Below are 26,422 nucleotides of genomic sequence, written 5' to 3' on the forward strand. Positions count from 1 at the left end.
CAGACCCTAAATCCAGCGACTGGACTTAAGGGCATGTGTAGACAGACACAGGGAAGATGACCAGTGAAAATGGAGGAAATGGAGGTAGAGACTGGGGTTAAGAAGACACAAGTTAAGGAACACCAAGGTTTTCCTGGAATCACCAGGAGCTGGGAAGAGGCCAGGAAGGAGTCTGCAGAGCCTTCAGAAGGAGCATGGCCCTACAATTTTGATTTCAGGCTTTCAGACTCCAGAACTGTGAGAGAAGTCATTTTCTATTGTTTTAAACTGCCAACTTTGTTGTGACTCATATTACACGAATCCTAGGAGACTGCCATACACACCATCCTCACTATTCTCCAGACTAGAAGTTGACAAACCAGGATGGCTTTGGAAGTGCGTGCTGAAGCTGGCAGAATACCCCTGCGACTACGCCCAAGCCAATCAGACCTTGTATTTCATGTGCGAAATAAACACACACTGTATGAAGCCATGGGATATTTAGGATTATCTGTAATAGCAGCTAATATTACCCTATCAAAAACACCCACTTACAGAGGGGTTAAAGGCAGCTACTATAAGTACACACCAACTCTTCTTGAAACAATCTCTCTGCTCAGCTTCCAGGATTTCCTCTCCCCCTTCCTCCCCTTCACTGGTGGAACCTCTTCACACCTGCCACTGACATGCAGGCTGCCCCAGGGTTTGTCTTCAGCCAGCTTCTCCACATCCCACCTGAGCCATCTTACGCACCTTCAGCATCCACTTACATCCCAATGAAGCCCAAGCCGCACTTCCCTCCCACACACCAGGCCCCATGACCTCTCTTCCTCCAGTCATCTCTCCCCTCTTGTCAGCCTCCCATCTTTCTGCAGAGCATCAGGGGCTTTCCATGAGGCACGTGGCAGGGCTCAACTTGAACTTCCCTCACACTTGATCATTCTGCTTCCCCCACAACTCTAACCAACTTAGCAAGCCTATTGCCTGGCTGGTGGAGTAACTGCTTTTCAGGTATTTATTGGGCAGGGTGGCCATGAACTTGAACTTGCTGCCTTTTGGTATTTCTGAAAGATTCTGTTGAGAGGAACAGTATTTAGGGAGGATTTCTATTCCTCGCACCCTTCTAGAAATTCTCAAATCTATCCCTGGATGAAGCCTGAAGCTCACACTTGTGGCCCTTCTCAATGGTTTCCTGAACGGCTTGCTTAGGCCACGTGCCTCCGTTGGAGAAGGTTGTGAGAAACAGCTGTGTGAAATGTGCTGCGGCATTCACTGAAGGACCGTGCTGAAGAGCTTGCTTATTCTATCACACAGCCTCCTCTCTTTTCAGGACCACAGAGGACGTTTCTCTCGTATGCAATTTAGGAAAAGACTGGGGACTGAGAGCAGGGTAATTTGTTTGTTTGTTTGTTTCTGTGGCTTTTTAAAATTCGTTTTGGGCCCTGAATTGTGTAAACCAATCCTGGTTTGTGTCTGTGTAGCCTGTTCGGAAGCATTTGTGACCCGCTTCTAATAAGCACAAGGGCCTTACAGTACATGTTCTTTGTATTAACTTAATGCCTACCTTCCTCTGATCTTTCTAGTTTTATCTTCCACATATATTTTTATTTTACTTTGTGTGTGTTTATGTAATCACCCTTTCAATCAAGGGTAAAGGTAAAGTATGGATAAATAAGATGTCCTGCAAATCTCATACTTAAGATGCCCAGAACTAGCATAGTTTCCTTTTCCCCAATAGAGCCCTCTCTCCTGTGTTCTTAGGCCCCTAAGTGCCTAAACTTAAACCAAAAACCAAGGATAATTTACCCTGACCTGCATTCCCCCTCCCCACTGCTTCTGTCATCAATCCCTGTTAATCACCAGCTGTGTCTTTTTTAGACTCCATATAGGAACCTCACCTGGGCCCCTTAACAAGGGCTGGCCACTGCATTGGCATCCATCTGGCAGTCCCCAAGATTACTACAATGTGGGGTGGCCACACCACTTCCCTGTTGAAAGCCCTTCAGTGACATATCTTCAGACTGAAGTCCAGATTCTACCCTCTTTCTACCTTCACCTGTCACTTCTTATCCTCACACCCTGAGCTCTGGCAATGCCAGACCAGGTACTCACATCTCCCAGAACTAAGTTGTTCCTGCCCCTTGTCTTGATAACATGCTTCCCTCCTTCTCTGTCAAGAACAGCCCTGGGATGTCTTCTAGAAGCTTCAGCTTCAGCATCACTTCTTCCTTGAGGTTTTCCCTGACTCCTCCATCCCATCCCAGGCAGACATCTGTTCACTGATGCCTCTCTGTGTGCCAGGGGCCCAAGGATCTCCCCTCTATTCCTTTTGCTTCACTTTTCACACTGTAGTATAACTGGGTGTCTCTCTCTCTTCCCTAATAGGCCAGAGCTCATTTATGGTAGGAATAAAATCTTAGCTTTGTATTCTCTCAAAGCTCTTCTAGAAGGAGGCTCAACTCTGCTTAGGTGCTTCAAAAATTGATTATATATAGTATTGTTGTTTGAAAAAACCATGACAGTGTTGATACCATTGCAGGCTTTTCCATATTCTTTAAAGACAAGTAGGTACAGTCAGTCGAGGGAGGACACCATTAACAGTAGGTGCACAGGGACCTGGCATATGAATGACAGAGATGGCTTCTTTTGAGGAAACACTCTCCTAATGCCCAGCACATACAGGCACCTAGCAAACATGGCCTCCACCCCGTTGTGCCCGGCTCCCAGTCCATCCTCACACATCAGTTCTGATTCCAGATGACATCTGGTGGGCATCATTTCTCTTTTTCGCCATTCACTGCTGCTGTTCAGGTACTGTCACACACCTCACTGAACTTCAGCAACAAGCTCTGGTTCCCTCTCGGCTCTGTCCTGTACTAGTCCGGTTTCCACACACAACAGGGATAACCTTTGTAAAAGATAAGCCCTCCTCTCAAAGCCCTTCAGAGATGACTGTTGAGCTCATCTGAACTTTTTTGATGACCTGCAGAGTCCTTCTGACTGGCCCCAGCCCATCCCTCGAGCCTCCCCTGAGCCTGTCGTTTTCCTGACTGAGCGGCACGCATGGCTTTGTCTAGCTGCTCACACAGGCTGAGCATCTGCCACCATGCAGCCTTCACACACGCAGTTGCTTCTACCTGAACTGCTCTCCCTCCATCCTTCTCCATGACCTCCCCGTGCCAGTCCTTTCAGCCTCAGTCTCGCTGGCCCCTGCGGGACCTCCCTGAGGCATCTCCCACCTTCACAGATGGATCACGGTCCTCCCTGTATTGTGAGTTCTGTGCAGCAGAAACTGCCCTTTCTGCTTCCCCATCTGATCCCAGTGCCTAGCACAGTGCCTGGCACAAGGCAGGAGGTGCTCGAGGAGTAAATGCTGAAAGAAGAAAAACAGAAGGGGAGAGGAAGAAAGGTCTTGGAAGTTCTCATTTGGTTGGTAAAAGTGTGGTGTTACTGGGGTTCCTGTTACACTCAAGGTCACATGGATTTAATCTGAGACCTTTTTATAGTTAAAAATGTCAAGCTCCTTTGGAGGCTGAGCCTTCCATATGCACAGAATGTTTTTATTCAGTGTAGCTGTTACCCAACATTTGAGACAGATTTGCTTCAGCCTGGTGGTTTGGCTCTGTCTAGCGTTTGCAGCCATGATCTCCACTCACTAATTTAGGGCATACCTAGATTTCCAGCGCGCATTTCTCCCTCCCGGCAATGTAGGACATAAGCCAGGGGACGTTGGTGTCCCTAGATGGTGCCTCCACATCCTGGCTCCAGAGTCTGTGGTCTCTCTGGGTGCAGTCTGTCTTCTGGGTCACTCCCATTTGTTCTCATTTCACTATTTTTGTCCCTGGCAATTGTCTGGACGGAAATTCACCAGAGTTCAACATTTTTAGTATTATTGGATCTGACAAAGGAGAGGAGCGAAAGGATGGTCCCCCCAGCATGGAGCAGAAACCAGTGCAGACAAAGAAAAGGCAGCAGCTGGATCAAGGCAGGAATCCAGGACTGAGAAGCACCTTGACCTTCACTGGAGGGGGCAAAATGCATCGGGAATGTTCCTCTATCTTAGGACGTTGGCTCTCTCCAAGCTCACCCCATATGTTCAAAAGCAACCAGGAGTGGAGGTGAGAATTAATAGTCCACCGTGAGTGGTAGCAAGCACAGCAAATGGAATAACAAACCCCTCGGGTTTAGATCTGGCCAAACCACCAGCCTCTCAAGATTTTGGTTGCTTCACCCCTAAAATGAAATGATTGAAGATTTCTAAGCTCAACAATTTCTGTGAAGAAATGTCATTTACCACATCTCTGCATTATGCACCTCTAGTAAATGTTTAATGATCTGCAATAAGTTTGAGAGTCACGTTAGTGATTTCAACTTTCTGTATTTGACAAGTGTTCTAATTACCCACCAAGTGAGGAAGAGCTGAGGAAGAAATGAGCTGAGGACTGGCGAGAGGTTGTAGCAATTTGTGTTGTACTTGGACCTGCTTTGTCAAGTTGTGAACAATTAGTCTCACAGCTGAAAAACAACTGCTGCATGCAAAGCAGGTGATCTGAAATCAGGACCACTGCTCCTGATGCCCATTCCCACTCGTGCACATTTACCCTATCTGGATTTGGTGCTCAGCCCTGACAGGTGCTGGCTGATGATCTTCATGGCATGGTGTGTGGTAGACGGCTGTGGTTTATAGAGGGGAGAAAGCCGAGGCTTGGAGAGGCCTAACAGCCAGTCCAGGGTTGCAGGGGACAAGTGGGAAGGCCAGCACTCAACCCTGGACTGCCTGATTCCACCCAAACATCCCAATGTGGGCAGGCAGGAGATGACCTTGGATGGACTCACAGACCTGAAAAGACCATTTGGTTGATCTGGGCGGCAGCACATATTGGGAACCAGGTAAATCTGCTTCTCAGTCCCTGCTTGGGGACTTCAAGACCATCACTTAGAAACCCTTCTTGCAAAGTGAGAGTAATATCTGCCTCCTTGGGTTGTTGAAGAGAACGTAGACACAGTACCTGCTACTTGGCAGGTGCTTTGAAAAAAAAAATAGTTTCTTTCCCTTCAATTAGAGGAAGGATTGAATCATGCAGAGTTCTTCAGGTCCAAAGGCATTTCAGCCTCCTCCAGGTTTCTCTGCCAGTCCCTCCCTTCTTGGTCATCAATGTGGTGTTCTTTAGTTCTTAACCGATATGGCCCCTGTTTTGAGCGTGTTTCATCACATGTTCCTTTGCCATGCTAGATCCCTGTTAATTTCAGTAGGGATGGCACCAGGTTCAAGAAGCTGAAGAAGAGGCCCAAAGCCAACAAGCAAGACACAAGATTTTATTATGGCGAACTTAGACACAGGAACGGCCCAGTGGTGGCAGTCTGGACAGAACTGCACCTGCTTGTAAAAAGGACACAGTTTGAGGCTGGGCGCAGTGGCTCATGCTTGTAATCCCAGCACTTTGGGAGGCTGAGGCAGGTGGATCACAAGGTCAGGAGATCGAGACCATCCTGGCTAACACGGTGAAACCCCGTCTCTACTGAAAATGCAAAAAATTAGCCTGGCGTGGTGGCGGGCACCTGTAGTCCCAGCTACTTGGGAGGCTGAGGCAGGAGAATGGCGTGAACCCGGGAGGCGGAGGTTGCAGTGAGCTGAGATCCGGCCACTGCACTCCAGCCTGGGTGACAGAGCCAGACTCCGTCTCAAAAAAAAAAAAAAGGACGCAGTTTGTATAGCATCTTCACTTAGCATCCTCCCCCTAGCACTCTCCACATGGCAACCCTCATTTCTTGAGATAACTGCTGTCAGGTGTGTCTGCTATGAGGCTTATTCTCGGGGTATGGGTAAGTTACTGCTGTCAGGTGCATCTACCATGCCTCTTCTGAGCCTCCAACAGAGTCTGCAATTGAATGAAAATCCAAGCCTTGGAAGAAGGTGAGTTTCTGAAGTTTCCTGTCCTGCTCTGTGGCTTTCTGAGCACGGTGCTGCTCCTTGGCTATCCGGAGTTCCCAGAGGAAGGTCAGGAAGGCCTTTGCTGAGGCCTGTGATGCTCACCTGGCCACGCACTGCTACAGACTCCATGGCAGTGAGCCCCCGCTGGACAAGCACACATCAGGTGTGGTCACCACAGGGTCTGATCACAGAGCTTTGTGCACACTCACCTGACTACCTGTGCAGGACAGAAACCTCACTAAGGAGCTCCTAAGATGGGCCACACATAGTTAGGGGTTAACCCGAAGGCAAACTTGGGGCTTGGCAGATTCTCTAAAACAGTGACTTCCAAGTTGTTGGCACATAGCAGGGCGATGCTACCGAGAGAGGAACTGCAGACGGGGCGCTAACTGGGCCTGTGCTGGGAGACCTTCTGCCTGGCTGTGGGTCTCTGGTCTCAGGCCACAGACAACAGACAACCTTCTGCCTGGCTGTGGGTCTCTGGTCTCAGGCCACAGACAACAGGTCCTGAGAGTGGGAAGAGCAGCTGCTGGGAGCCACATCCATTTCCCTCGCACCAGTCTGCAGAGGTCAGTCTTCATGTCTAAGCCTTCTAGCTCCTTGCTGTGTCATTCCCCATGGGTAAAATGAAGGCAGATCATGCCCATGAGTGCTGTGGCCTAGAATGACTCTCACCGCAGCCTATTTATTCCACTAAGCCAGCCTGCTCCACTGTGTGGACTCCCTAAACTCTCGCAAAATGCTCCTATAAGTGGGTACTTTGTATAGAGATTCTCAGTACCCTTCTCCAGCCCTTTTTTATGGGGAAATGAGGGGCTGTAGGGCTGGGGTGATGGGAAGCACTGAACAGGCCTGTGTCTGCCTGGTGTTTTGTGGTGGAGATCTCTACCTTAGTAAAACACATAGACCAATTTTAGCAGGAAAATTCAAGGATGTGTTACGCGGTTTTTGCTGTAGATATATGTCATGTTTCTTGTAGAAAATACAGGCAAAAAGGAAAAATTGCCTGTAATCTCCTCCCCTCCCCAACCACTGTTACCAATTACGGGTACATCTTTCCAGCCTTTTTTCATACATAATCTCACTTTCCCCCTAGGGAAATTACACTCTGCATACAGGTTTAAAACAGATTTTCCCCTTCCTCCTCAAACACAGAGTAATGGAAAATAATCTAAACATTTCTTAATGCTTCCAAATAATGGATATGAACTTCCAATCCCTTGTTGCTCCATAACTGTGGTGTCCTTAGGACCTTACTTTATAGTATTAATATTTATTGTTGGCTGTAGTCTTCTTTGAGATTACGGTTTTTTATTTAGTTTTTTTCTAAAGCTTCCTGTGTTGTGGGTTTGTTATCTCTTGCTGCTGTCAATGAGTCTGCATGAAACAGAATTCCTTCTCCTTTCTGGATTAGTCCTTATCTTTTTTGACTTGAAAATCATGTAGGCCCTGGTGTTTGCACTGTACGTAAACTGAAAGTAAACAACATCTAAGTTAGGGACAGAAGGTCACAAGTACTTAAGGTTTTTCCTAGAGCAGTATGGTATGTGGTTAGAATGTAGTCTTCAACCTGGGACTCCGTGCTTACCCTTCAGAGCTAGTCTAGGTCATTTGGTCATTTTCTCACCTTTTATAGGAAAAGTTATTTTTCTTTAGTCATTCTGGGAATTGGCATAACCACCACAGCATTTCATGGAGAAAAGAAATTCTCTTAGCTGTCAGATAATTCCTGTCTAGGTGACACCTCTCTTGGGTTAGATGCTTCTTTTTTTTCCTCCACAATTTGAAGGTTTAAATAAAACGTAGCCAGTGTAGAGAGTGGGATGATTGCAATTATGGAGGCAGAAAGATAAGAAGTTTGAAGTTCAGGTGAAGCACATGTCCCATCACCAAGATAAAACAAACAGTGACTCAGTCAAGAATCTGAGTTTTGGCTTAATTTCTCATGCATGTGCATTGTAGGTCATCTTTGAATTTATTTGACTTGTGAAAACAATTTTAACTACAAATAAACACACAAGCAGTATAAATACAGAAACCCCACACAGGCAGGGACCTCCCTTTGGTGAGAACGCTATAGGCATAGATGAATCATGCTGAGATAGTTTGCATCTGTGAGGTTCATGTGAACTTTGAGGCCACCAGCCCTCAAGACAAAAATAAATACCCTTCAAAGACTTTGTAGCTTCCAAGAATTATTCATGTGGAAACCAAATGAAGATGTTGATTTCCAAGAAAGAGATCTCACAACTACAGTGGATGACTGAGTGATTCCAGCCAAACACAAGAAAGTGTTAACTTTTTAAATCTATTATTGAAGGAATGTAATTGTAATTATGGTACATTACTTTAGGATTCTGGGGTAGTTTTAAGCACTTAGCTTTAAGCACTCCAGTTTAGCCTTTTGAACAGCAAATTCATGTTTCAAATTACAATGAATGTCTCTATTAATGCGCTTTCTAATTCCTTCTAAACCTCACTCCTAAATTGCACCAGACTGGAGCCATAAAGGGTTGCATGTGGGAAGCCTCCATCTGCTTTTCTCCTTTGAGAGGTGGTTGTGAATGAGACCAGCCAATGGGAATAAGATAATAATTGTGTTCTAAGAGCCTCTTGTTCTGTGGAGTGTGTGACTTACTGACTGATGCTAAACATTTGAAATTGTAAATTTGAATAAGTCCATAGAAACTGGGACACAGAAACATGGGTCTTAAAGGATGGTGCTTCTTCCGAGTGTTTTCTGGAGTGGTGTTATGGTAGGAAGTGCCTCTCAGTAATGCTGTTGTAAAGACAACCTTACAACTTGAAACTTGCCCCCAGAAAAAACACTTGAAAATAGTAGATCAAGGATGACAAATTGCTGGTGAATTTACTAGAGTGTGTTTTCTTCCAGTGGATTTATCTCTTCACTGATTTTATTCATTCCTATGAAATATCTAAGGGTGAACTGGTCTCTTTTCATTTTACAGTTTGAGAAAGAAGTTAAACCCTAAGTAACTATAATAGTTTCTCTAGAACTTAGGATATTTTTTATGCACCTGAAGATTTTTTTTCAGCCTTACTAGGCCATGGTATAAATATTTCTCCTATTTCTTGTGTTGAAATGGGAGGTATCTCTTTTCTTTCAGGAAGCTGAGTTTCCACTTTTGGCATAACTAATCCCAGCAAAAACAGGAAACAGTTTATCTATCAAAAATCACACTCCTGATTTTGTCCATGATGTTCTTCCTCCTTTCTTGTTCCCTACTGTCTACACTCAGATAATTCAGATTCATAACCCAGCCCTTTGAGAGCATGAGGGAGTATGGGGATAAAAGCCACCCCACTGAGGCTTCTCACAAGGACCAAACAGTGCCTCTCAGTGCCTCTTTGGCCATGGGTCTCTGTCTACAGAGTCTCACCATTGGGGGTGCCATTTTCTGGTCATCCACCCTTTCCCCAGCCTCATTTTTCAACCGGACCAGTCATAGCATTGAATGTCCCTTGTGAACTCTGGAAGGAGAGTTTTCCCCTTTGAGGCTGTGGAGGTGCTGTCTTTGGCTCTGGTTAAATCTTTGCTGACATCACAGGTGCCTCTCAAGTCAGCTTACGTAGGTCCAGCTGGTTCATGCTTGGATATCCTCCTTTCTCTCTCCCTCTCATCTCTGCAGCTTGCTGTAGAGGCTGCTCCCACAGTTCTTTAGCCTTTCATGTGCCGCCATCTTTGTCCATTCAATTGGCTCCTCCGAGATTCAGCGCCCTCCTTCTTTTCCCCTCCCCTACTTTTTCCTTGTATTTCTCAGTAAGTACTCTTCATCTTTTCAGGACCACATTCCCAAATGTCACCAGCTCACCTGCGTCTCAGTATTCCCTGGCCTGGGCCACCTCTTTGTGGATGATGACTCTCCTCCCTCAGAAATCTATTTTGTATATTTATAAATATACAAAATGTGTTCATGTACATGTTTCCTTCATGAAACATTTGTTTTAAAAAACTGATTACATATGCAGTATATGTTACTTATGTACATTTTTTTTTTCGGCTGAGCACAGGGGACTTTATTAATGGCACATGACAAGGTGGGGGCTCTCTAGACCCCTCCCTTTTCAGGGGGTCTGCATGGGAACTTGAGAAAGGGAAATTCTCAGTGTTGTTGGGGACTGAGTGTGGCAGTGACTCCCCAGCAGTGAGGGCCTCTCTCTCCCTCTCTCGCTCTCGCTAGGGTTGGTGGTCCAGGGGTCTTACTCCTTCGTGGTCATGTGGGCCATGAGATCCACCACCCTGTTGCTGTAGACAAATTCATTGTCATACCAGGAAATGAGCTTCAATGACACGTGGTCGTTGAAGCCAATGCCAGCCCCAGCATTGAAGGTTGAAGAGTGGATGTCGCTGTTGAAGTCAGAGGAGACAACCTGGTGGTCAGTAGTATAGCCCAGGATGCCCTTGAGAGGGCCTTGGATGCCTGCTTCAAATATGATGTCATCATATTTGGCAGGTTTTTCCGGACAGCAGTTCAGGTCCACGACTGACACACTGGCAGTGAGGACACGGAACGCCATGCCAGTGAACTTCCTGTTTAGCTCAGGGATGACCTGGCCCACAACCTCAGCAGCACCAGTAGAGGCCGGGATGATGTTCTGGAGAGCGCTGTGGCTGTCACACCACAGTTTCCTGGAGGGGCCATCCACAGTCTTCTGGGCGATGGCGTGGACTGTGGTCATGAGTCCTTCCACGATACCAAAGTTGTCATGGATGACCTTGGCCAGAGGCACTAAGCAGTTGGTGATACAGGAGGCATTGCGGATGATCTTGAGGCTGTTGTCATTACTTCTGATGGTTCACGCCCATTACGAACATGGGGGCGTCAGCAGAGGGAGCAGAGATGATGATCCTTTTGGCTCCCCGCTGCAAGTGAGCCCCAGCCTTCTCCATGGTGGTGAAGACACCGGTGGATTCCACTATATACTCAGCACCAGCATTGCCCCATTTGATTTTGGAGGGATCTCACTCCTGGAAGATAGTGATGGAATTTTTGTTGATAACAAGCTTCCCATTGTCAGCCTTGATGGTGCCATGAAATTTGCCATGGGTGGAATCATACTAGAACACACAGACCATGTAGTTGAGGTTAATGAAGGGGTCATTGATGGCAACAATATCCACTTTATCAGAGTTAAAAGCAGCCCTGGTGACCAGGCACCCAATACAACCAAATCCGTTGACTCTGACCTTCACCTTCACCATAGTGTCTCAGAGATGCGGCTGGCAATGACAGAGAAGATGCGGCTGTCTGTCAAATGGGAGGAGCAGAGAGCTACTTATGTACAATTTAAATATGCAAATAAACAAGATTAAGAAAAGAAAGACATGATATTCTTACCATCCAAAGATGATGACTGACTTGTACCTCTCGTCATCCAGGTCTCTCCTTGTCCTGTTCTTGTGTGATTTCCCTGTTCACATGTGGCACCTCTCAGAGCTGAATTGGCCTGCATGGTAGAGAGCTGAAGGCCATCCACCTTGTAACATCCTTAAAACCTGCCCTTACTCTCCTGATAGCCATGCCAAAGAGCTGAATCACAAGTGTCTCATGGATGGAAGCTCTTCCATTTTGTTACATTTCAACTGTTTTTAACTTGCTTATTTTTAACTGTACTAACCCTTCCTCTTCACTGTCAACCAAAAGATCGTGAAAGACTATTGATTTCTAAAGTTCAAGTAAAGACTATGGCTTACCATTTCTTTTAGCTGGACGAGGAAGGGATTTGGGAGAGAAGCATTGGGAATGAGTTGACTTACTCTCTTATGGAACCCAGGTAGACTACCAGTGACTGCTGCTTTCTTTCACTAGCCCTCACAAGCCTTTCTTTCATAATCTACTCTAGAATCTGTTTTTGGACAGGTTCTGTCTCTGTCACCCAGGCTGGAGTGCAGTGGTAGCTTGATCTTGGCTCGCTGCAACCTCTACCTCCCAGGTTCAAACCATTCTCCCACCTCAGCCTCCCGAGTAAGTGGGACTACAGGCATGTGCCACCAAGCCTGGCTAATATTTTGTATTTTTGCTAGAGACAGGGTCTCATGATGTTGTCCAGGTTGGTCACGAACTCCTAAACTCAAGTGATCCTCCCATCTCAGCCTCCTAAAGTGCTGGGATTACAGGTGTGAGCCACTGTCCCCAGCCTACTCTAGAATCTTATCAAGACTGGATAAGACAGCTCTCCCCTTCTCACATTACAGAATCCATAGTCTCCCATGTTAAAAATTACACCTGACTTGCCTATCTCTAATCTTTGTTCACAGCCACATCTCTTCTTCACTGCCCTTCCTTCTAGATCCCTAACAGTACTGCGACAGCCTCATTTTTGAGGACTTTTGGGACCCTAAGATATAATCCATTGAAACCAGAGGATTTGATCCCTTTTATTGCAGCAAGATTCTCCTCTGTAATTTTTTTTTTTTTTTTTTTTTTTTTTGAGACGGAGTCTCGCTCTGCCGCCCAGGCTGGAGTGCAGTGGCCGGATCTCAGCTCACTGCAAGCTCCGCCTCCCGGGTTCACGCCATTCTCCTGCCTCAGCCTCCCGAGTAGCTGGGACTACAGGCGCCCGCCACCGCGCCCGGCTAGTTTTTTGTATTTTTTAGTAGAGACGGGGTTTCACCTTGTTAGCCAGGATGGTCTCGATCTCCTGACCTCGTGATCCGCCCGTCTCGGTGTAATATTTTTATCTGTTTTGGAGCCTTAGTTTTTCTTGTGGTTTTTCTCCACCTTCTCAATGTGAGAGGGAAGATAATACTTCTAATCCTGGTGATGAGGGAAGGTCATTCCAGAGAAGCAGCAAATACAAAAATCAAGTAAGAATCAGAACAAGAAAGCCCAAGCTTCAAGTCAGAACTAGTGGAAATGAGGTTAGTGGGAGCCCACCCTGATCCCCCTTATCTGGAAAACTATTTAAGAGAAGAACCAGAATGGAAAAAGCCAGAGAGAGGGGGAGAGAACCTGGAACCTGGCGTTCTCCCAGACAAGCCCCCACCACAGTCTCAGCCTCTTTACCTCTGCCTGTGCATCTCAAAAAAAACAAACAAACAAACAAAAAAAACACGGAAGCAGAGAGAGATGGCCTGCTGTGGCCTTTTTCCAAGAGGGAGCAGAACAGTTCCGATTTTACATCCAACAGGACTTCAAGAGTAGGGGGTGAGGCTCCAGGAGTGAAGCCCACCATATCCCTAAGCTATAGGTCAGGCAAGTGCTTCCATCCCTGAATCTGACCCACACATGGTAGAAAGGTGGAAAGATGTTAGATGTTCGTCCCATAGTTAGATTTGGGCATTGTTATAAAGGAACCTGGTTTTGGAAAACAACAATCCACACGAGTATATTAAAGACTCAGAAAAGTCCTGTGACAAAGAAGAATGTTTCCTGAACTCTTTCAAGCACGAGGAGTCTTCGTTTGGGGGTCCCCTGTTTTCATTCACACCGGGTTCCACGGGAAATGTTGTAGAGGCCAACCTAAATTAACTGATTTATTCTGTGAAGAGGAGTTTGACAGGTAGCTGAGGTTAGAAGGTAGATGAGAGAACGGACCTGTTTTTCTGTGTTTTCACTTAATATGTTAGTTCAGTTCTCGGCTTTGTTTTTCTCCCCTTTTTCTATATGCATCCCCTAGAACACTTGTTTCAGTTTTATAATTTAACTACCATATAGATATGACTATTCACAAATCTTTTTTAGCCCTGACCTCATTCCTGAGCACCACTCCCACATTTCCAACTGTGTCTTCACTAGCCCCTCCACCTGACATCAGGCATATGCCCCAAATTCAGATGCCCAAAATGCAATGTCTTCTCCAGACCACCTCTTCTGCTTGTCTCTCCTGTGTTAATAGCATCATCGTCCTTCATTGCCCAAGCTGGGAACCTCAGCAGATTTGCAGGCATTTTCTTCTTCTTTAATTCTCACATAATTTTTTTAAATTATGTATTTTATCTCTAAGAATTTTCTGTTTCCACAGACATAGTTCAGACTCATTTTTTACTTGGACAGTTGTAAGAGCCTTGGATAAATTATGGGTTGAGTAGAATTTTTGCAGGAAAAGGGGATTTGGTGTGGGAATCCTTTATATACATCTCTTTGTCACGATAAAATTAAAAATTATGGATATGCTTGGGAAAATGTTAAGGAGACTCTAACATTAATATTAATGAACAGAGTGAGGTTTCAAAGCTATTGAGCAAGGGATTCAAGAATACCCCCAACTCCCCTGTCAATCTTCCTTCTTTTCTGTGGAATGTTGGGGGGATCTGAACACGTGAATGGAAATGACAATGAGAAATCTTCAAAATGTTAAATTTTTATTTAACAATAAAATGTGAGACAACTATTTTATTCTTAAAGCCTAAGCGAGGTCACAAAAAATTTTTTTTCTTTTGTACAATTCCTTAAGATCCCATTTGTAGACACTTATAATCACGCAAAAATAACGAAGTTCCAAGTAAATTACTATCCTACTGACTCTTTGTGAGTTTAATTTATTCATTCAGCATCGCTAATAATCTATAAAGTCCCTTCATACATACACTCATTTAGTCTGAAGAAAGTGGTATTTATCAAGTGGGGAAAATTGATTCTCAGAGTGGCTAACTCACTTTCCCAGTATACTTAATTCATAGCTTGAAATTGACTTTGGACTGCAAACTTTGATCACTTTTCATTTCACCATAGCCGGCTCCCAAACCCAACTTAATGGGTTATGTTCAATGAATGAGAGATGGGCTTCCCAGGCCTTTGCTGTGTAAGGAACTGGCACTGGGTAACTGTAACCAGGCAGAGCCAGAGAGGCCTTACAAGTAGGGCCGGTGTGCAGCATCTAGCCTGTGTAACCCAACCATGAACCACAGATGAGCCTCCCTGCCTCGCCAGATGAAGTAATGTAACTTATTTTGAACAGGAGCATGTGGCAAAGAAGAGGTCCTGTTTACTTCCACAGTGCACACTGCAAGACATTCTCAGTACATTATGCAGTCTAGATCTCATTGTTTATGGGTCTGGTTTTGCCCTCATGCAGCAGACGTAGTTCCTGATTTATAGCACCCTAAAGAAACTACAGTGAAGGATGCCTCAAGATTCTTGGCAGGCAAATACAGACAAAACTCTTTTACATCTTTTTTAAGAATTCCAGGGAAGGAGATCCATGAGCTTTGGTCAGATGTATAAAGTGAAGATCAAGAAATTGTTTTCCCTTTTCCAACCATAGAATTTTACTGATTTGATGTGATTTCCTCCTGTTTGTTTCACTCTGAGCATGAAGAACTGGTCACCCACTGTTCTCTGAATAAACCCATTTTAAATGCATGAAGGCAAGTGTGATGAGATTGTTCCTCATTCTTTCCCTCAGGCTAAAATACCACTTTTGCTTTAGCCTCTTCAAAGCTTCTATTTTCCACCCCTTGAATTGTGTTTACTCCTCTTCTTGGGACCCTGCTCAGTTGTTCCGTCACATTGCTATTTTTCAAGTAAAGAGGCCTGAATCGGACACAAATCAAACAAGGGTGTGACCAATCCAGGGTATTAGTGAAGAAATTATTTCCTGGGCTCTGCAAGTCCTACCTGTCTTGGCACACAAATAGTGAGCCATTGTAGTCAACAGTCACCTTTAAAAAGAAAAGAAAAGGTCGTCCTACTCATAAATAGTCTGCAGTAGAGAGAAAAATAAATGCCTTTGGTGGCTTCACCTGTTCTGGCTACTTGCTGTGAGGAAGAAAATGTGCTTGATTTGGCACTTAACAAATGGTTGTACACATTTGTGCTAGGGAACCGTGCGATATTGTGAATTTTAGATATTGACCCTGCACTAGAGAGAAGCAGAATACGTATCCTCTGATGCAAATGAAAAATAAAGCATTGTGTGATATACACATTGAAATCTAAACATGCAGGCAAAACTTTTTCAGCAAGATGCCTTTAAAAGGGTGCTGAATAAGAAGTCACTGAGATTTTCAGATCTGAATCTAGTTTGAACTCGAGTCCTTTAAGAGAAAGTTCTAAAACCCACCAATTAGGAATGTAAAATTGTACAGTCACTTTGGAAAGCTAACTGGTGGTTCTTCAGAAAGTTAAGGTTACCATATGGCTCAATAATTTCACTCCTGGGTATATGCCCAAGAGAACTGAAAACATATATTTACACAAAAAGTTGTACACAAATGTTCATTGCAGCATTGTTCACTATTTTTTTAAAAATGGAAACAAATGTCTGCCAACTAATGAATGGATAAACAAAATGTGTTCATGTGATGGAATATTATTTAGTCACAAGAAGGAATGAAGTACTGATGCATGCTGTAACATGGATGAACCTTGAAAACATATGTTTAGCAAATGAAACCAGTCATAAAGACCATGTATTGTATAATGCCATTCATATTAAATGTCCAGAATAGATTAATCCATAGAGACAAAGTACATTAGTATTTGCCAGGGCTTAGAAGGAAGGAGAGATGGGGAGTGGCTACTAAAATGTATAGGGGCTAGGGAGTCCTTTTTCAGATTTCGAAAATCCTGGAATTGGGCCGGTTGCAGTGGCTCACGCCTGTAATCCCAACACTTTGGGAGGCGGAGACAGGCTGATCATGAGGTCGGGAGATGGAGACCATCCTGGCTAACACGGTGAAACCCCGTCTCTACTAAAAACACGAAAAAACTAGCCAGGCGTGGTAGCCTGTAGTCCCAGCTACTTGGGAGGCTGAGGCAGGAGAATGGCATGAACCTGGGAGGCAGAGCTTGCAGTGAGCCGAGATCGCGCCACTGCATTCCAGCCTAGGCGACAGAGCAAGACTCCGTCTCAAAAAAAAAAAAAAAATAGAAAAAAAGAAAATGTCCTGGAATTGGATAATGGTGATGGTCGCACAACCCTGAGAATGTACCAAAAAACACTGACTTGTATCACTTTAAGAGGGTGAATTTTATGGTATGCAGACTGTAATTCAAAACCAGAAAGCAAACACATAGACCTCTTTTTTTGAGAAATGATATGCACCTTGAAAACCTTTCATTAATGACTAAGGCATTTACCTGATCTGGAAAATGTTGTGTTGGTGTGCTGGGTTTCATGAGTGTTGCTGGTAGCCAAGATGGTAGACTAAGATGTTTCTACAGAAAGTGGCTGAATATGACACTGAGAAATTATTCTGGGTGGTATGAATACAGACTGGGCTGGTTGTGAAGAAAGCAAGGAACGTTGGACTCAGCTATGGCTCTATGAGTGGTCACTTATTTTTGTTGCTACTTAAAGATCTGAAATATTTTTCCCTTGACTGTCATTTGTGAATATTTTTGCCTAGGAGCTTAATTGCATAGTTGGGGTCTTGTTAAATGAATCATCATATTTGCAGACTTATTTAGTAGTTTCCATTCTGAAAATTGAATGACAAGAAATACACCCAAACTGATTCCAGGCTATTAGGTTTACTTTTTTCCCTTCAGCTATTTTTTAATACCATTAATTAGCATCTGCAGAGTAGCCATCCTCTGACAATGGTAAGGTAACCCTGGCTTGTCCCTCAGCTGTCCTGCTTTCTTTCCCAACAATGCGTTTCTAATACTTTTGAAAGAGAACAACACTTCTGCTGCATCCAAACAGAATCCACAAGGTCTGATGCTTTTGAACAAAATGGATGTTTCCTCCCTGTGCCTTGAAATTGATATACACTGTCAAAAAGGGTTTTCCGAATGGTTTCTCTTTGTCACCTTGTACCAGATTTTCTCCTCCATTCTGGAAATGTGCAGTTTAATGTTGCGTTTCGAATCACTTTCAGCTGAAAGAGTGTGTAATAGAATCAGGGCATCCATGAATACTCTTAACAGTGTCAGAGATGCCTTTTTGTTTGTAGCACTGTGTTCCAAGGGGACTGATGACAACAATGAAATTACATTGGGGGCCTTGCTCAGTAACAGGTTCCTTGTCTGTGATGATTTAAGAGAAATAGTAAGGGTGACTTCTCCCATCCTGTTGCTTCTGTGTTTGGTTTATATTTCTTAGAATCTAAATTGTGGTGATTATCACCTCCTGAGAAGAAAAGTAGTAACTGGAGTCCTTGTCAGTATTTTCCTACCCCAGTGTGTATCAGACTTCTTTTCAGAAGCATTTCACTCTAATGCTGAAAGTTGCCTTGAAATCACCTGATTGTGCCCCTTTTTGTTATTAGCAAGGATGCCAGGGCCCAGAGTTAAAGACTATTAACAGTAGCCCACTGTGGAGCTGGCACCTATAATTTCAGATTCCCGGGCCGGTGCTGTTTCTGCCACAACACACAGGCTCCTACCACCAATTACTCACATATGTGTGAATTTCCTCCAAAGCCATGAACCTTCTGAGCTGGAGGAGGGCTTGACAATTAGCCTTTGTCCCACAGTATTTATCATTTCGTGCTTTGGCTGTCACAGTATAGCCTTCCAGGTTAACTGTCAGAACCTAACAACCCAGAAAGGGTAGATGATGGCAGGCGCTTCCTCACGAGCGCGTGTGTGTGTTCTACATTGGCACACATTTAACTACATGAGTGGGTGGATTCCATGCTACAGGGCTGGCCGATTGCTTAGGAATTAAAGATGGGAATGAGGTTCTACACTCCCAGGACTTTTTTAAACTAGAGCCTCAAAGCATTTTGCTTTGCCATTCAGCAAGTTCTCTTGCTGCGGAGAGAAACCAGGGTATAACAAAGTAAAATGACTTGGTTTGGAATTGGACTTCAGATGTGAGTTTGATCGCTGCCCTTTGTCTTACTTAGAGGACTATTTTATTTTTATTTTATTTATTTTATTTTTTTGAGATGGAGTCTCACTCTGTCGCCCAGGCTGGAGTGCATGGCCGGATCTCGGCTCACTGCAAGCTCCTCCTCCTGGGTTCACGCCATTCTCCTGCCTCAGCCTCCCGAGTAGCTGGGACTACAGGCGCCCGCCACCTCGCCCGGCTAGTTTTTTGTAGTTTTAGTAGAGACGGGGTTTCACCGTGGTCTCAATCTCCTGACCTCATGATCCGCCCGCCTCGGCCTCCCAAAGTGCTGGGATTACAGGCATGTGCCACTGCGCCGGCCACTTGGAGGACTTTTAATACCTTTTACTCCATAGAAATTGGACTCCTGAACACCATTACCTGCTTCTCAAGTCCAGCAGCTTGGGGATTTTGGATTTCTTTTCCATTTCTACTCTACAGAGAGATGCTACCTTTATTTTTTAGTTGGGCTGTATATTTGTGTATGTGCACATGTATAATTTTTTTCCCTTTCTCTTTCCCACCTCATGTTATAGGTCATTGTTGTGTGTCTAGAGCAGAGGGAGTGCTTGGGAGGTTCTGCCACATGGGCAAAGCTTTCTACTGAGGCTGAAAAGCTCTATGCCTATTAATTGTCTCCATGCCATGTTTACATGGCACCTATTTATTATTTGACTGTGAATTTGGGGATTTTGTCTGGTTTTAAGACAAAAGGTTTTTACCTTGAGAGGGCGGAAGGGCTGAAGTGTGCTCTGGAATGTACCCTGCCAGAACATGGGCTTTTAGGCTTTCTGAGGGTGACACGAAGAAGGTGCTGACAGAGTGTTCCTGTGTTTGGACTACTTGATTCTCCAAACTTCGTCTTCCCCTTAAAACTTAATTTATGCTGGGCATGGTGGCTCATGCCTGCCATCCCAACACTTTGGGAGGCTTAGGTGTGAGGATCACTTAAACCCAGTACTAAAAAATTTTTTTAAATTGCCAGGCACAGTGGCTTATGCCTGTAATCTCAGTACTTTGTGAGGCCGAGGCGGGCGGATCACCTGAGGTCGGGAGTTTGAAACCAGCCTGACCAACATGGAGAAACCTTGTCTCTACTAAAAATACAAAATTAGCCAGGCCTAGTGGTGCGTGCCTGTAATCCCAGCTACTTGGGAGGCTGAGGCAGGGGAATCACTTGAATCTGGGAGGTGAAGGTTGCGGTGAGTCGAGCTCATACCGTTGTACTCGCGCCTGGGCGACAAGAGTGAAACTCCGTCTCAAAAAAAATTTTTTTTTTTTTTAATTAACCAGGCATGGTGGCACATGCCTGTGGTCCCAGCTACTCAAGAGGCTGAGGTGAGAGGATCACTCAAGCCCAGAAGGCCAGGGCTGCAGTGAGCCACGATTATGCCACTGCACTCCAGCCTGGGCAACAGAACGAGACCTTGTCTCAAAAAAAGAAAAAAGGAAAGAAATAATTTGTTACTCGTTTGCATGAATCTGAAGCTTTCTCTATAGCCGTAGCCAATGACACAGTAGCTCTGCAGTGTACTAAGGCAATGTCGTTTCATTTTAGGAAATTTAGAAGTGAGGGGGTGTGAATGAGCTTCTACTTTTCAAACCCAGTAGCAACCTGTGTGTTGGGGCTCTGTGGAGGGAGAACATTTCTGAGACCATCTAGAAGGAAAGTTCCTTATTCTGCAGGATGAAACCACAGCACACAACAGTATAGGTTGAGTTTTGCTTGCTACAGAACAAGGGAGATATCACCCAAGCAATAGAAAGTGTGATTGGCTGTTTGGTGCCTCACAACGAAGACGTCCCCTTCTCCTAGTAGTGATGTATGAAGGGGAGGTGGCTTCCCCATCCTACTGCTACCTCCAGACCTCTGGGTGGCTGTCTGGGCCTGGAACTCTGGCAGTCCATGGTGGTAGGTAGCCCATAGGCAATGAATACGGTAATTGAGTTGGGAGTGGTGGTTTGGTTTGGTTTGGTTTTGCTTTATCAGTGTTACTGATTGAACACATTGAAAATTTCCCTATGACCACTGAATAAATCACCCCTGGATGTATACTGTAGAGCCTGTGGGCATAGTTTCAAGTCAGTTCTTGGGTGCCTAGTGAAATATATGTATGAGACTGATACAGAATGCCCAGGCTATGGGGGGAGATCGCACCCGTTTAAACCTTTTTTTTTTTTTTGAGACAGGATCTTGCTCTGTTGCCCAGGCTGGAGTGCAGTGGCATGATCATAGCTCATCACAGCCTCAACTTTCTGGGCTCAAGTGATCCTCCCATCTCAGCTTTCTGAGTAGCTGGGACTATGGGCGTGCACCACAACACCTGGCTAATTTTTTCTATTTTTTGTAGAGATGAGGGTCTCAGTATGTTGCCTAGACTGGTCTCAACTCCTGAGTTCAAGTGATCTTCCTGCCTTGGCTTCCCCAAATGCTGGGATTATAGATGTGAGCCACCACGCCTGGTCTAAACTTCTTTATATGGCTAAGATTAACAAGCTCTAACCTTCAATCGAAGAGCTGATGAATTCTTTAGTCATGCATTTAATCCCTCACTTGGAACCTCTTCTTATACTTTTATTTTGAATGTGATTGGCAGTTCTAAACCTATTTTTCTGGGTCCTTTCCTTAAAGCACAAGTGATGTAGAAAAGTACAGGCATCTTTAGACTTAACCAGTTCTTATTTTTATGAGAAGATTCAGTCACTGGCTTCTCAGTTAGTGGCTCCTGAAACAGATGCAGGATAGTTTTGTTGCTGTGCCTGAGCGCCAAATAACGGCCTCTGAGATGTGGTTGGGCCACCTAGTAGAACTTCATGGAGAGGTGCTTGAGGCATGTGGGGTTCATGAAGGGTGGTAACATTACAAAGATGAATCAGCATTCAGGAAGACTCTAGGTCTTCTGTGACTGCATAGCCAAATCTGGGCAAATCAGTTCCTCTTCAAATTTACAAAAGGAGCACACATTTCTTGTAACAGTCAAGTAATACAAAAATATATAAAGAAAAGTTAACCAGGCGAGGTGGCTCATGCCTGTAATCCCAGCACTTTGGGAGACTGAGGTGGGAGGATCACTTGAACCCAGGCATTCACGACGAGCCTAGGCAACATAGTGAGGCCTCGTCTCTACAAAGAAAAAAATAATAATTTAAAAAATTAAAAATAATAAAAAGTTTTAAAAAGAAAAATTAACTTTCTCTCCCACTTCCATAACTTCCTTGCCACTCATTCAAACATAATTATATGTTATCAAGCTGCCAGGTGTCGAGGTGGTCAGTTAGGACAATGAACCAAACTGAAAGTACCAATCGTTTCTTCTCTTACTGCAATAGTCCTGGCAAGAGGCAAAGAGGGAAGTGCTGACTCCCCAGGGTTCCATTTTTCCCCATAGGATGGCAACATGTGAAGGTCTGGCAGATGACATGCAGCGCTAGCAGGAGGGAGCCTCAGTGCCCAGAGCTCTGAACTAAAGGCTTTGCCATTTTGTGGACCGAGGGATGGAGGGCCAGGGAGAGAAGGGGAAGGACTACGAGTAGACTGAGTCAGAGCAGAGAAGTTTCTCAGTGGAGACTCTTAGGCTAGGGGGGTATGAGTCCTGGGCTGTAGTCCTCTCAGCGGCTGCAGTGCAGGGACTGTGCACCACATCTGGTGTGGAGAGGGCAGCTTCCCCCTTGAGGCCTGCTGGGCAGAGCCTTTGTAATGGCCTGTGGTCAGGCCTGAAACATAGTACACAGGATTTGGGCATGGGATCAGACTCCTCACGTAGATGGGATATCTATATATAGTTTTTGTTTTTACAAAAATGGGATTGTACCACTCATTACTCTGCAGTTTGCTTTTCTTACTTACTATATCATGGATAACTCCAGGTCACAAAATAGAATTTCACTTTTTTTTTTTTTCGAGACAGAGTCTCACTCTGTTGCCCAGGCTGGAGTGCAGTGGTGCAATCTCGGCTTACCACAACCTCCGCCTCGCAGGTTCAAGCAATTCTCCTGCCCCAGCCTCCCAAATAGCTGGGATTATAGGCACCCACCACCACGTCCAGCTAATTTTTATACTTTGAGTAGAGACAGGTTTTCACCATGTTGGCCAGACTGGTCTCGAACTCCTGACCTCAAGTGATCCACTCACCTTGGCCTCCCAAAGTGCTGGGATTACAGGTGTGAGTCACAGCTCCTGGCCTCTTTTTTTTTTTTTTTTTTTTTTTTAATGGCTGTATAATGGCTTATAGAATACAAACCAATCCATTCAACAGTTCCCCTTTTGACAGACATTCGGGCTATTTCCAGTCTTTGCCCCAATGAATAACGTCAAAAGTCTGAATTGTATGTATAGCCTATGTACTGAGTCTTTTATTACTTTAGAATGTATTCCCAAAAGTGGAATGACTGAACCATTGGATATGTAATTATAATTGTAATCAATGTAAAAGGTGTAACAATCCCCATTCCCATTATGAAAGTGACTTTTACTCTATGGAAACTATATATTGTTGATTTTTTCAATGTTTCCCAACCTAATGAGCAAAATTATATATTGTTTTTACTTTAGCATGCATTTTCATGGACTGGTGAGACTGAGCATCTTTTCATATCTTTATTAAACATTTGTATTTTTCCTCTGTCAGTTGCCTAATCATATTTTTTATCAGCTTTTTTTCTTCTGCTTGTTTATTAAATGCCTGTTGGCACATGTCAGTCCTGCTCTGAGAACATCACACTGAGTTGAGATTTAACAAGAGTTAATATGATCCCTTTAAGAAAAATTGTAAAATCAAGTTAATATTTGAAGTGAGCATCCTGTTTTACCCTCCGTTTCTCTTAATCACTTAATATTTAGACTAGGGGAATAAAGGTATGTGTTTTTAACTCCAAAATATCACATTAGAGGAGAGAAGTAGCGGGATTTTCTAGGAATTAGTCTCTAACTCAGAATTCTCATTGGTTAGGAATAAATTACCTTTATCTTCTCATGTAGATAATATTTGGGGCAGGAACCAAAGGGAGTTTTTGTTTTTGAGACAGGGTCTCACTCTGTTTCCTAGGCTGGAGTGCAGTGGTGCGATCTCGGCTCACTGCAACCTCCCCCTCCCAGGTTCAAGCAATTCTCCTGCCTCAGACTCCCAAGTAGCTGGGCTTACAGGTGCCTGCCACCACACCCAGCTAATTTTTGTATTTTTAGTAGAGATGGGGTTTCACCATATTGCCCAAGCTGGTCTCGAACTCCTGATCTCAAGTGATCCGTTCCTCTTGACCTCCCAAAGTGATGGAATTACAGACGTGAGACACTACACCCAGCCTGAGTTTTTTAAAGTATTAATGTCTTGCTTTACCTCCTTTTCTCCCATTCTTGCAGTTGACTCATAAGAACACCCTAAACCTTACTGTTTATTGTATCACAAATAACGTCCCATCAATGTTACTGGAATTGATGTCACATAAATTTCAACTGTAGTCTTTAAAGGAAAGGCTAATCTTAACATTGGATAATATGTTTAAAACCATCCCCTCTGTATGGGAAGGGGTATTAGATGGGAGGTGTTTGCCAGTGGATTAGACCACCTCAACCCCAGCAACTTTCTCATTTAACCTCTGGAATGTTACTCAAATTCTGGTCATGGTGGTATCCACAAGTCTAGGTCCGAAGCCCCAGAAGGAAGGTCAGCGTGTGTACGTAGCTCTCCTGCACCCTCGCTTCCACAGCTTTTGGTTTTTGTTTTTTCTTAATTTTCCTTAGGAAAAGCATCTCATAAAATAATGAAATAGAAGCTAGGAAGTACAGGGGTCCTGTGATGAGAGACTGCAGCTTTAAAGGCATTTCTCTACTTTATTGATTGTTTGGTATGAGATTTGTCAGCTTTCACATGCACTTCGTTCCCTTTGAAACCCCTTTCCTCTCATTGCCCTCCTCCAGATTGGAGATCAGCACTCTGACAAATTGATCCCAAGATCAGAGGGATGAAAGAGAGAAAGATCAAAAGGAAGCAAGGATCACATAGGAAGAGGCATCGCGATGTAGGCACTGGGAAGGCTGGCAGTCAAACATGCTGTCATCTTTAATCCATGGATGCCTCTTAAAGGAAGAGCTTGGTAGTTCAAACGGAAGTGAAAAAATGTTCTGTACATAGATGGATTTGGATATAATTATCTATTTAAGAAAGTAATAAACTAGGCTTGCCCTGGTAGTCATATTGTAGTAGAATGCAGATACCTCACTGTGTGTGAATTTGAAATTAAAAAGCAAAGTAAACATGGTAGACTGCTACCATTGCTGCCCTCTCCCCATCCCTTGCCCACAAAGGAGAGGCGCTGCCTTGTTCCCCCTTCTATTTCAAGGCACTTCTCGGTGGTGACTCAGCCAGAACATTGTCCTCTTAGGTCTGCTGTCTTTTTGCAAAACCAACAAAAAGGTGTATGGATTTTTAAGGGCTCAGACTATAAGTTATATAATGTTGCTACTAAAGAAAGTCTTACTTAGGGCCACCATTTCTGGATTCTTCTGTTCCTCCCAAGTCTAGCTCCCTTTTCATCTATTTAGCCACTTATCCATCAGCAAGCAGTTGTTGCACATCTGCCACGTGCTAGGCACTGAGCACTGGAGGTTCAGAGACAACGACCTAGACTCTGCTTGGAAAATATCCGCCGGGTAGTTCAAGACAGCCATGGAAGCCAACTGTCATAGCAAGGACTGGTAAGGGTACAGCTAGGCATATGACACCACAGAGTCACAGAGAAGGGGCATGGAGGGTAGGCCAGGAGGACAACAGAATGCGTTCTGAGCTGACTCAGAGAAATGGGCTGGCCATGAGAAGGGAGAAGCAGATGTGAAGGGAGTAGCAAGAGTGAGGTTAAAGCGAGAAATACAGGCAAGAACCAGATAACAAAGGAAACTGGAAAAGCTGGGAAGCCATCACAGGGCTTTAGGTAGGCGATGTGGCACGATGAGAGCAGTGCTTTAACATCACCTTTGTGACCCTATGAAGCACGGGGCAGAGGAGGGCAGAACAGGGGCTGAGGAAGCAGTGGAGAGCTCCTGAGTCACGTAGATAAGCTCTGATGGAAACCAGAACCAAGGCACTACCAGGAATCAAAGAAAGAGAGGGATTCTTGTGCTGCTGAGGAGGTGAAATCTACAAGCCTGGGTGCCTATTTGGACATGTGAGGTGAGAAAAGGGAGGAGTCTAGAATGGCTGGCTGTCTTCTGGCACGAGCAACTGGGTGGAAAATTGTGTTGTTCCCGGAGACAGAGAATACTAGAAGACAGATTTGGGAGGGGGCTGGGGACAGGATCATTAATTTTGTATCTTATTAAGTATGAAATGCCAGTGAATATATTGAAGTGGATCTATCTGTTGGCAGTTGGCTGTTCCAGGCCGAGCACAACAGAGATGTGTGGGCTAGATAGGTTGTCTGGACTCACCAGCGTATGTTGTTGTTGAAGCTATTTATCCATTCGGTAAATATTAAGAGTATACATTCAGGGCTATCTGTGAGCATGCAACCTGCGCATCACACAAGGCCCTGCTCTCAGAAGGACCTCACATTTGATGTAATGCTCTGCTGTGGCTGTCTTGAAAAGATCCATTTTTTATCGGGGGGCCCTTGTTTTTATTTTGCACTGGACCCTGAAATTACATAGCCCTGCCTATAATGGCCTGGCACTGGTTGCAATAGTAGGGCTGCAGTGTTGATCAAGACAGGCATGGTTCTTGTCCAGCTTACAGGCTAGCATGGAAAGCAGAGAGTTAAGTAATCAATTATAAAATA

The 26,422-nt window shown here is 44.5% G+C and overlaps 1 protein-coding gene and 1 pseudogene across 1 annotated transcript in view; one reads left to right on the forward strand and one right to left on the reverse strand.

Annotated features, from left to right (window-relative positions):
* The window catches only part of PPM1H (protein phosphatase, Mg2+/Mn2+ dependent, 1H), a 307,084-nt gene that overhangs the window by 176,874 nt on the left and 103,788 nt on the right, over nucleotides 1-26,422 (forward strand). The window lies entirely within an intron of this gene.
* LOC105534237 lies at nucleotides 10,133-11,135 on the reverse strand (annotated as a pseudogene).

The sequence above is a fragment of the Mandrillus leucophaeus genome, unplaced genomic scaffold, assembly GCF_000951045.1.
Source record: "Mandrillus leucophaeus isolate KB7577 unplaced genomic scaffold, Mleu.le_1.0 Scaffold132, whole genome shotgun sequence".
NCBI classification, from domain to species: Eukaryota; Metazoa; Chordata; class Mammalia; order Primates; family Cercopithecidae; genus Mandrillus; species Mandrillus leucophaeus.